Raw genomic sequence first — 10,393 nt, 5'->3', positions numbered from 1 at the left:
AGTGGGTATTGAAAGAAGCAAACAGGGTTAGCTTGTGAGTTATTGTGAAGTGGTAGAAGCCAGGTTATCTAAAATGGAAAATCCTAAAACCACTATAGATGGGTGTGGCTCATAGGTTTGAGCTGCTAGTGATGGCAGGAGTAGGTTTTGAATTCCAGCTGTATGTTAGAATCTTTGTGCTCAACTTCCAGGGCCTTCTGCCACTCCTTTGCCCAGTGGCCTCTGGAGGCTTCTCCTTGCCCTCAAAACACAACACCCAAGTCCTCACCATGTCTTCAAAGGCCCTACTTTGAAGGGTTCCCCATCAGCTCTCTGACCTCATCCCCTCCTTCTCTTCTCCTTACCTCCTCTGTGCTCTACACTGATCCTCAATGTTTCTCCAATTCCCAAGTACACCTCTACCTCAGGACCTTTGTTAATGTGATTGCCTAGAATTCTTCCCCCAAATATTTGCTAGGCTCACATTCCCACTTCTTTTGGTTTTTTTCTAATCTCTGCTGAGCAGAGAAGCCTTCCCCAAGTGCCTTAAATAAAAAGATACCCTTCTCACTATCTCTGTTCTCAGTGTTTAATTTTTCTTTGCATCACTTACTGACACATAGAGTATTTATCTTTTGTCTTTTTTTCATATACCATCCTTACACCTCTTATAGAATGTGAGCTCCATGTGAAATGGAGATTACCCTGTTTACTAGAGCAGACCATGGAATGTAGCAGGTGCTCAGTTGGCATCTGTTGAAGGAGTTAAATGGAAAGACAGGAGAGGAGGAGTTGTTCTAGGCAGTGAGAAGAGCACACCTGAACCCACATGTGCCTATACTTTGTGCATCTGAGAACTTCTGCCTTTGAGGACTCCAAGATCAACTCCTCAAATTGGGACTGGCCAGAAGCTTATAGACACCAACTGGCAGGTCATAGAGCTTGGATAGCAGAAACAAAGTCAGAGATGAGAAAAATACAAAGACGATACAAACCTTTCGTCCCTTTCTTCCAGGAGCCCCAGAATTTTCAGCAAGGAGAACTTCCCGATTCAAGTTATGTAGGTTAAAACCAGATGGTGCAGAAAGATTTCTGCATCAGGGCCAGGGGCTTTTGTGTACTTGACTCTGACTAGATGGGTTTGCAGTTGACTTCTTTATAAACTGATTTCTCAGAGATTATCCCAAATGGGAAAATATTGTTTGCCATGATAAAAGTAATGATTTGTGCATGCATGATGCATGAATAGTCATCATGGACCAGAAACTGAGTTAAGTGTGTTACCTGGGTTTTCTTTTCAAATACCCAAAGTAGGATTAAACTAGCAGAGGCGGGTACCACAATTCTCATCATTTTACAAGTGAAGAGAAAGAGTTACAGACCAGTTAACTACCGAAGCCAAGATCATGCAGTAGAGCAAGTATGTGAGCTTGGATGGTATAACTTCAAAGGCCACACACTACATTGTCACATTGTCTAGAATGGACTTCTTGCAGAGAGTGGAACACAACTTTAGAGCATGGAGATTTCAGAATCATCTGGATCATTAACTGTTGAAGAGAAAGGGAGTGGCTTCCCCACGTCCACACCGCTATCGAAAGGCAATGTTTCTACGTCCAGACCCAGCATTTGAGGCCCTTCCCACTGTACTTGTAACCTGTGACTGCTGGGTAACCCTTAAATGGGCAACCATCTAAGATAAGTTAAGACAATCCTTTTATCTTCAAAGACTTTAAAATATGGGTCACTTTTTCAACAAGGAGAATGTTTCTTAGCATCCAACACATGTGGTAGCAATAACCTTGACTATCTGAACAAACTTGAAATTGTACAGATCTCTAGGTAATTACCCCATCATTTGGTAAACCAGTATTACCAACCAGTCTCTGAGGAGTACCTCAATGCCCATTGCTTGTCATAGCTCTGAAACTGCCCCCAGCTAAGCCAGGGGACAGGCCTGGCAGGGCACCTGCATCTGCCAACATCCTGCCTCACACAAGGCAGCCACAGCAGGGAATATGAATAAACCAACGTGTATGTCAGGGGAAGAGTGTTTCACTCAGTGGGTCATTGCCAGAAGGACTTGGCTTTGCAGATGGTCATTCCCTCCATGGAGAGCAGAGCACCTTCAGCAGTGGCACCTGCCTGACTGTACCCAGCTCATCTCCCACTGCCGTGGACAGTGATGGGAATGGCACAGGGAACATGCTTTGGGCTCCTGGAGCCAGTGGAACATGGCCGGAAGGGGTGGGTGTTGGAGTCAAATGGTGCCTAGCTCCCATCAGAGAGATTTTAGGCATATCCTTGTCCTTCTTTGAGTTCTGGTCTTCTTATCTGAATACAGGAAACAAATACAACCTCAGAAGTTATTGCAATAATTAATTGAGGCTATGTGGAGCAGGGGTTGGCAAATATTTTCTATGAAAGGCCAGATAGGCCTTGCAATCTGTCTGGTTTCTGTCACAACTACTCAATTCTATTGTTGCCAAAAGAAGTCATAGACAATATGTAAATAAATGGGCATGGTTGTGTTTCAAAAAAACTTTATTTATAAAATAGGTAGCAGGCTGGATTTGGTTTATGGGTTGTACTCCTGATGTAGAGCATCTGGATCAAAATCTGGCACATGCTAGGTACTAAGTAGAAGCCACTGTTATCATCATTATTATAATTAGTGCTTCTACTGTTACTACTCTGCTGATTCTACCATTTATGGCTGGGTGATTGTAAGCAACCACGATTGATTAATGGTGTAAAAATAATCAAAAGTAATAGAGTTATTCTTATTCTGACCAACACTTAGAGAAGGCTTACCATGTGCCAGTCTTCTAAGCACATTATACATATTAACTCTTTAGCCTTTTAAGCACATTACACATATTAACTGTTGAACCTCAGGTAGATTTGATTGTTATCCCCCTTCTGCAGGTGAGAAAACTGAAACAAAAAGATCTTAATAACTTGTCAAAGCATATAGCTAGGATTCAAACCTAGGCAACATGGCCTCAGAGCCCATAACTCATTTCTTTGCTTCCTCTTCAAGAGTGAGGCCTTCCTGAAGATTTGGGGACTGTGGCATTGCTCAGCCTGTTGAAGGGTTGGACCACGGGCCTGGTCATGTCCTCAGCTTGGGAAGATTCTTCTCCAATGGCGCATAGCTCCCTGTCCTTGACTGTAATTGCTGGCCAATGTAGGAGATGTTTTGGGCACAGCTAATTACATCTGAGCACCTGGGCAGCTCTCATTTACTGGTGCTAATTAAATGACTTCAGTGCTAGTGGTACCCATTACCTAGCTGATTGCTTTTTCTCTGCTATTAACAGTGAAATTACTGAGCCTGGAAAAGGTCTGTTGGGAAAGAAATAACTCTTATTTGGGTGGGATGATTATTTCATTTTTACTATATATTATGTCCTTTAAAACAAACAACCTTTAGACAGCATTTCATTTTGGAAACCTCTTTACCAATCCCCAAATCCAAAATTTGGCAGAATTTGGTGATGATAAAATTTCCACTTCAAGTAAAATTTTAATTTCTTATGGATTTATTGCCATTTTCCGTGGCTGGGCATCGTATTTCCCTTTGAATTTAGAGCACTTCTCCTTCTAATGTCTCTCCAGAGCCCAGGATGTATGTGGATCTGAGAGGCCAGGGAATTGGCTTTGCTCTCTCCCCAGTGACCTCACAATGGCCAATTAAACCAGCAAAGTAAAACAATCAGTTCCTTGCTGGAGACATTGTAACATCAGCCCTGGGAAAGGAGAAACAGCCATGCCCTCCTGTTGGCAGCAAGTTGAGCAACATGATCTCATGGGTCTTTTCCATGTATGACATGTGATTCATACATATATATGAGTGCAGTTCTCAGTGAGCCAGGCCAATGGGGGAGAATAAACCTTGCTTTCTTTCCATTTGACTCCCATATTTATAGGCAGGGGTCTTTGGGCTCTCTACATTCTTTTCTTGAACACATTTGGAGAGATTATTTTTTCTGTGCATGGTGGGTATTCTCTTTGTGGTCACACAGTCTGCTGTTTCAAAAACCAACCCTGGGCGATCTTCCTCTGCTGGGTTTATTTGGAAATATCTGCATCCTCAGTGCCACTCACCCTTCAAAGCTGGAGAAAGCTGCTAGCCAAAAGCCAGATGGCATTTCTCCCTGCACCAGGTGGCGGGGAGAAAGATGGAGGCAAGGTTTATGGAGGAGATCAACCCAGACAGGAGAAAAGGGAGTGCTCTGGATAAAAATAGCTCATGTATGAACTCTCGTCCCCCACTCCTTAATGATTTCTCTGCTGACGGTGTTTGGCTCTCAGAGGAGGAGTGGGCGCCGAGGATGGTTACTCAACTGGAGAGAAGCGGAGGGAACCCGCCTGCCAGGTGGGTTTTCCAAGCCTGTACGGCTCTAAACTTCTCCACATGTGAACAAGTGTTTACAGTTTTAAAGATGTGTTGAGTAATTGCACATGCGAGATAGCTCCCCTTTAATGCGCCCAGCATGTTCCAAGGCTTTCTACGAGAACACCCTGGTTGACAATGAAATTGTTTGCCTTCTCTGTGTTGAGACTTAAGGAGGTACTGGTTTGTGTTGAGATATAATTGGTAGCACTTGTGCCTTTGTAGTTTTTTTTTTAGCTACTGAAAATTACTGCCTTAATCCACTCTTTGCTTACCCAGATTACCATAGAAGCCCCACAGAGCCCCCTTCACATCAGAGAATAGAGAGGCAGTTCTTAAAACTTATTTTGATGCTCACATAATATTTCAAGATGCTGGGTAGAAAACAAAAGCAACAGCATTAATTCTCTTTTAATTTCTCTCAATTTTCAAAAAATTTGAATCACTGCAAAATCATATAATTGTTCTTTTGCTATTTAAAAGTCATCAAAAACCCTCCTGTGTTTACAGATGGGTTTCTTTTGTTCCCTCCCCCACCTTCACCCCTTCTCTTAATTATTCCTTGCTCTCTTTATTTTCATGGGAAAATAGCTGGTGTCACCTCAGGGAGACAGGCAGGGCATTCTGCTTTGCTTGTTATTTTTTATAGAGTTCTTTGTCTTCTCTCTGGCTTCCAGCAAAACACAGCCAAAATAGTTTGGCAGATCACTTTGCGTTAGTAAAACTCTGTGTCAGCCATAACCAAGGCCTGGAGTAAAGAACTAATGTCAACTTGCAAATATGTTGGAGAAATGTCTTGAGATCCACAAACATCTTCCCCTCAGCTCTCAGATGAGATTCCATGATCAAGCAAGACTGGTGGGTGGCTGAGATGTCACCTGCTTGCCAGTCCTTCACCTGCCCCAGGATCTCCCCATCTCAGTGGCAAATGATGGAACTTCACAACCTGGCTGCTTCCTATCAATTAATTCCAGGGCTGCATATTTCCAACTCGAAAATCTTTTTACTACTGTTTTGCAGTTTTCCCAACTGAGCACTTTGGCATCTGAGAAAGAGACTCTGAGAGTCATGGCCCCGTGAGAACTGAGCCCTCCCTCCTAGTTGGCCAGCTCTGCCCCTGCTCCAGACTCACTGTGGACACCACCTTCATTCCTCCTGCAGGCCTTCTGCAGGAAGTTAGACAGGGATATCCTCACCTGAGAGATGTGTGCTTATGTGGAGAAGACCTTATGATTTCCAAAGTCTTTTCAACATTTGAGTCTGAGCTTCTGTCTGGCTGGAATCAGATATTAATTACATTTAAATCAGAAGTAAAATCTTATTAACATTTCTTGCTTTCACCTAAACCTTTTCCATGAGGCCGCACTGCCTCCCCTCCTCTTAAGCCAGGGTTAGGGCGGCCTATAGATGAGTTTTTCTGTTAGTAGGATGGTCTGGTGGCAGCGACAACTGGAGAAGCCCCTGTCTTTTCCTCCCACTGCATCCCACTCTCATAGCTGTAGCAGTGGAATTGGGATGCTTATTATTCCAGGATAATTATTTGTTCCTTTGCAATTTTGTGGGATTCTTGAGGATAGTTTCTGTGGTTGCTCACTTTTGTGCAACTCTGATTTTTGTGTAGAGTAGGTGCTCAATAAATATTATTTGGCTAAATTCTATATTCTCTCTGAAGTGGTGCTTATTTCTGATTGGCATTAATCCTAGAACTGGCACTAAAGATAAAATTCCTGCAGCATGGCATAGAGGTGCAAGGGCCATATTGGAAACAAGAAGTGTAGACATGGCCTTGGAGGGTCTGTAGTCAGTCGGCAGAGTAGTCGGCACCAGGGTGCTCCCACACGGAGGATGGCAGTGATGCATGGGCAAGCCTGGAAGGTCTAGAAAGGATATAGAAGAATGCAGGCATCCATTTATTCATCAGTGGGTGTAGGGTGTCTGGGGGAGGGGAGCAGATACTGGCTGAGGCCCTGCAGTCCCAACAGTGAACAGGAGAAAAGCAAACACTCTCTTTCTGTTGTGTACTGCTTACTAAGGGAGGCAGATGATAACATGTGTAATTAACAATTCCAAGAAGTGCTGCAAAAGAAAGGTGCTGCCTCCCCAGCAGGGGCTCAAGAGTAGTAGACCTGAATCCAGGGATCCTTGGACAAGAGAAAAGAAGGCACAGATGATGAACACAGGGCCTTGGGCCCAGAGCATCAGAGCAGGTACTCAGGATCATGACGGGGGCCCAAGGCAGGGATGGAGTTGCAGCAAGGGAGGCTAGATACTAGATTCCAGAAATCCAGGTTGGAACCCCTGAAATCTCTCTTGCCTCAGGTAAGGATTGGTCCTGAAGGAGACAGGGCTGAGCTTAAAGTTCCGAGCCAATTTCACTGCAGTCATTCATTCACGGAGCAGCCACCACATGACTGCTAATGTCATGGGCAAATAGCAAAATCAGTACAGTTCCTGTTCTTACGGAGTTTTCACTCCAATGGGAAAAATGATCAAGTAGTAATTACACAAATATATCTAATTACAGACTGCTGAAAGTGCTATGAGGGAAAGAAACAGGAGCCATAGTAACCAGAGGGTCTAATTTAAAGTAGATTTTTACTGAGGTCTCTCTGAGGACCCAAAGTTTGGCCTAAAGGAGTTAGGCTGATGAGAAGTGGGTGGAAGAGCACTTTAGGTAAAGCAAACAACATGTGCAAAGGGCCTGTGGTCTGCAGAAAAATGCCCCCCCTGCCCCACACTCCGCCCACAGATGTTCACACCTGAATCCCTGGAGCCTGTGAATATCTTACCTAACATAGCAAAAGGAACTTTGCAGATTATGGTTATGGTCCTTGAGATGGGTTGATAGCCTGGATTATCAGGGGGCCCCAATCTAATCACATGAAACATTAAAAGGAGAGAAGCTTTCCCAACTGCAGCCAGAGAATGATATACCAACAGAAGGGTCAGAAAGATGCCACATTTGAAGATGGGCTGTACACTGGAATGTAGGCAGCTTCTAGAAGTTTGGAAGGCAAGGAAACACATTCTCTCCCACAGCCTCCAGAAAGGAATGCATCCCAGCAGACACCGAGGCTTTAGCCCTGTGAGACCCATGTGGGCTTCCAACCTAGAGAACTGTAAGATAGGAAATGAATACAGTCTCGGTACATGCCAAACAGCTTGGTACATTCCAGAGACCAAAAGGTGGTGGCTGGTATGGCCACAGCATTGTATATAAGACAAACACACAAACCATTTAAGTGACTGAAACAGGGAAGGGACAGACATGATGATCTGATTTCTATTTTGCAATTCCACTTTAGATGTTAGGTGGAGAAAGGACTGGGCGGTAAGCGTAGAATGGAGAGACCAGTTAGGAGTCTATTTTAGGAGCCCTCACAAAAGGTGGTAGGAGCTCTGATGTGGGTAGTGTCAGAGAAGAGAGAGTAGTGTATGCAGTTGAGAGCTGTCTGGTGGTGGAATTAATCAGATGTGATGATTGACTGGATTCAGGGAGCAAAGGAACAGAGGAATCCAGGATGCCCCCTCTCCTCCCCAGGCTTCTGACTTGATCAGAGGGTGAGAGCAAAAGTCTAGAAAGCTGGGCAGAGGCAGGTTCACAACACCCAACCACTGCACAGATGGCTCCACCTGCCACCAGAAAAGCTAATCACTGAGAAGCATCTGTCATCTCAGAAATCCTCCAGAAAGCCAGGGAAATGCCTACTGCAAGATCCACTGGTTGGGACTCTTTTTGAAGGTACGAGTGATAGAAAAACCAATGTATCTTAAGCCCGAAGATAATTTATGCTTATTTTTAAGCTGGAAGTCCAGAGGTTACATCTGGCTTAGTCTGAGCTTGATTCAGGGTTCGGATGATGTCACAGGGCTCATCCCTTGGCCTCACTTCCTTTAAGGGGCTTCGTTCTCCATCCCTCTGTGCTGACAGCCCCAAGTCCAGCAAAAGAGAGTGTCTTTATCCCAGAATACCCAGTAAAATTACTGAGATTCATTTTGATTGGACTAGCCTTTATCCATTCCCACCACCACCACTAAGGACACCTCACGACAGGGAAGGGAAGGTGCTGGATGGTTTTGCCTGGGTTGGGAGTTCCACTCCTTAAGCTGTGGACAGAGAGAGAGGAAGGGGTGGAGGCCCAAAGAGAAGTCAGAAATGCTCCCTGCAGGAAACAGGCTGGATAGGCACAGAACAGCCAGCTCCTCAGTCCCCCACGCAAACATCCACAATCCCTGGCTACTTTACTGATTCATAGCAAAAGTGTGTGCAGACCCAAACATATGGCTTTTTGACTGAGAACCGTGTGTAAAACTAAAGCGAGCTGAGTTCATCATCAGGGCTGTCTCTTCCATTGGCTGTGGTTTTTCATAGTCACAGTGTGAGCAGAACACAAGTGCCAGGTTGGAGGGGATGGGAAGGGTAGATCATGTGAAATGGCAGGTGGTGTCAGGGAAGAGGCTGGCTTGGGAACTACAGATGAAGGCAGTGGTCTGGGGCCACTGAGTGTGGGGGCAACAGAACATTCTGGGGCATCGCTGGGCTGTCCATCTTAAGTGTTGGGCACATCTCTGAGGAAGGGTCTTTGTTTTGGTGGCCCCTTCCCATGGGAAAAGCAATGTCCCAATGGCCAAGGGTCCCCCCTGCCCAGGCATCTTGTCCCTTGCTCTTGTCCTGGCTCTTTCCTTTCGCTGCTGCAGCCACAACCATGAGTATGCTCAGTCTTCAGAAGAGGCTTGCCTCTAGTGTCCTCCGCTGTGGCAAGAAGAAGGTCTGGTTGGACCCCAAGGAGACCAGTGAAATCGCCAATGCCAACTCCCATCAGCGGATCCGAAAGCTGATCAAAGATGGGCTGATCATCCACAAGCCTGTGACTGTCCATTCCTGGCTCGATACCGGAAAACACCTTGGCCTGCCAGAAGGGCAGGCACATGGGCATAGTTAAGTGAAAGGCTACAGCCAATGCCCGTATGCCAGAGAAGATCATGTGGATGAGGGGAATGAGGATTCTATGCCAGCTTCTCAGAAGATACCGTGAATCTAAGAAGATTGATCACCACATGTATCACAGAAGATACCATGAATCTAAGAAGGTTGATCGCCACGTGTATCACAGCCTGTACCTGAAGGTGAAGGGGAATGTGTTCAAAAACAAGCGGATCCTCATGGAACATATCCACAACCTGAAGGCAGACAAGGCCTGCAAGAAGCTCCTGGCTGACCAGGCTGAGGCCCGCAGGTCTAAGACCAAGGAAGCACGCAAGCACCGTGAAGAGCACCTCCAGGCCAAGAAGGAGGAGATCATCAAGACTTTGGTCTAAGGAGGAAGAGACCAAGAAATAAAAGCTCCCCCTTTGTCTGTACATACTGGCCTCTGTGATTACATAGATCAGCCATTCAAATAAAACAAGCCTTAAAAAAATAAATAAATGGCATATAATTTCTGACTCTTCCCCGATTCAGGGAGGCCATGGGAGTTTCAATTAGCCTCAGGGGGCTGTGTGTCTTCAGCAGACATTATTTGAGGGACCAGGCAGGGCCTGGGGTCATAGGATCTACCTCTTGGCCCTACTGCCTTTGGGTGAGCTCAGTAACTAAGTAATTGAGAAAGGCATGGGTAATATTCTGAAGGCTCTCTAGAAGGCAGTGATGTGTGTGTCACATCTCAGAAAAGGTCCTAGAAAAAATAATGCTAAGACCTGGGCACATAGGCAAGGGACATTTTATTTGATATGGCCTGTGTGCAGTTCAGACCAGAGTAGATACCGTCAGGGCCCTGGCTATAGTACCCCGGCTCTCCTCATTGCTTTCTATGCTCATAGATTGCTACTGCAAGCAGCTAAGGCTCCCCCGCTGATGGCATTCTGTGGCTTTGAATGTGCTTGTCCCCATTCTAGGGCGGGCTGGATTGCTGGGTAGGTAACACCACCAGGAGCAGATCTCACCAGTGGCTGATGGGGGCTGAGGAGTGAATACTCAGGCTCCCCCAATGCCATGTACTCTTAGGAAGACAATAT

The 10,393-nt window shown here is 45.5% G+C and overlaps 1 pseudogene; it reads left to right on the top strand.

Annotated features, from left to right (window-relative positions):
* Nucleotides 1-9,069: 9,069 nt before the first annotated feature.
* LOC100984159 (large ribosomal subunit protein eL19-like) lies at nt 9,070-9,749 on the top strand (annotated as a pseudogene).
* Nucleotides 9,750-10,393: the final 644 nt, after the last annotated feature.

Source organism: Pan paniscus, chromosome 8 (assembly GCF_029289425.2).
Source record: "Pan paniscus chromosome 8, NHGRI_mPanPan1-v2.0_pri, whole genome shotgun sequence".
NCBI lineage: Eukaryota > Metazoa > Chordata > Mammalia > Primates > Hominidae > Pan > Pan paniscus.
Note: the sequence above shows the minus strand (reverse complement) of the source record. Positions and strands in the feature narration are given on the sequence as shown.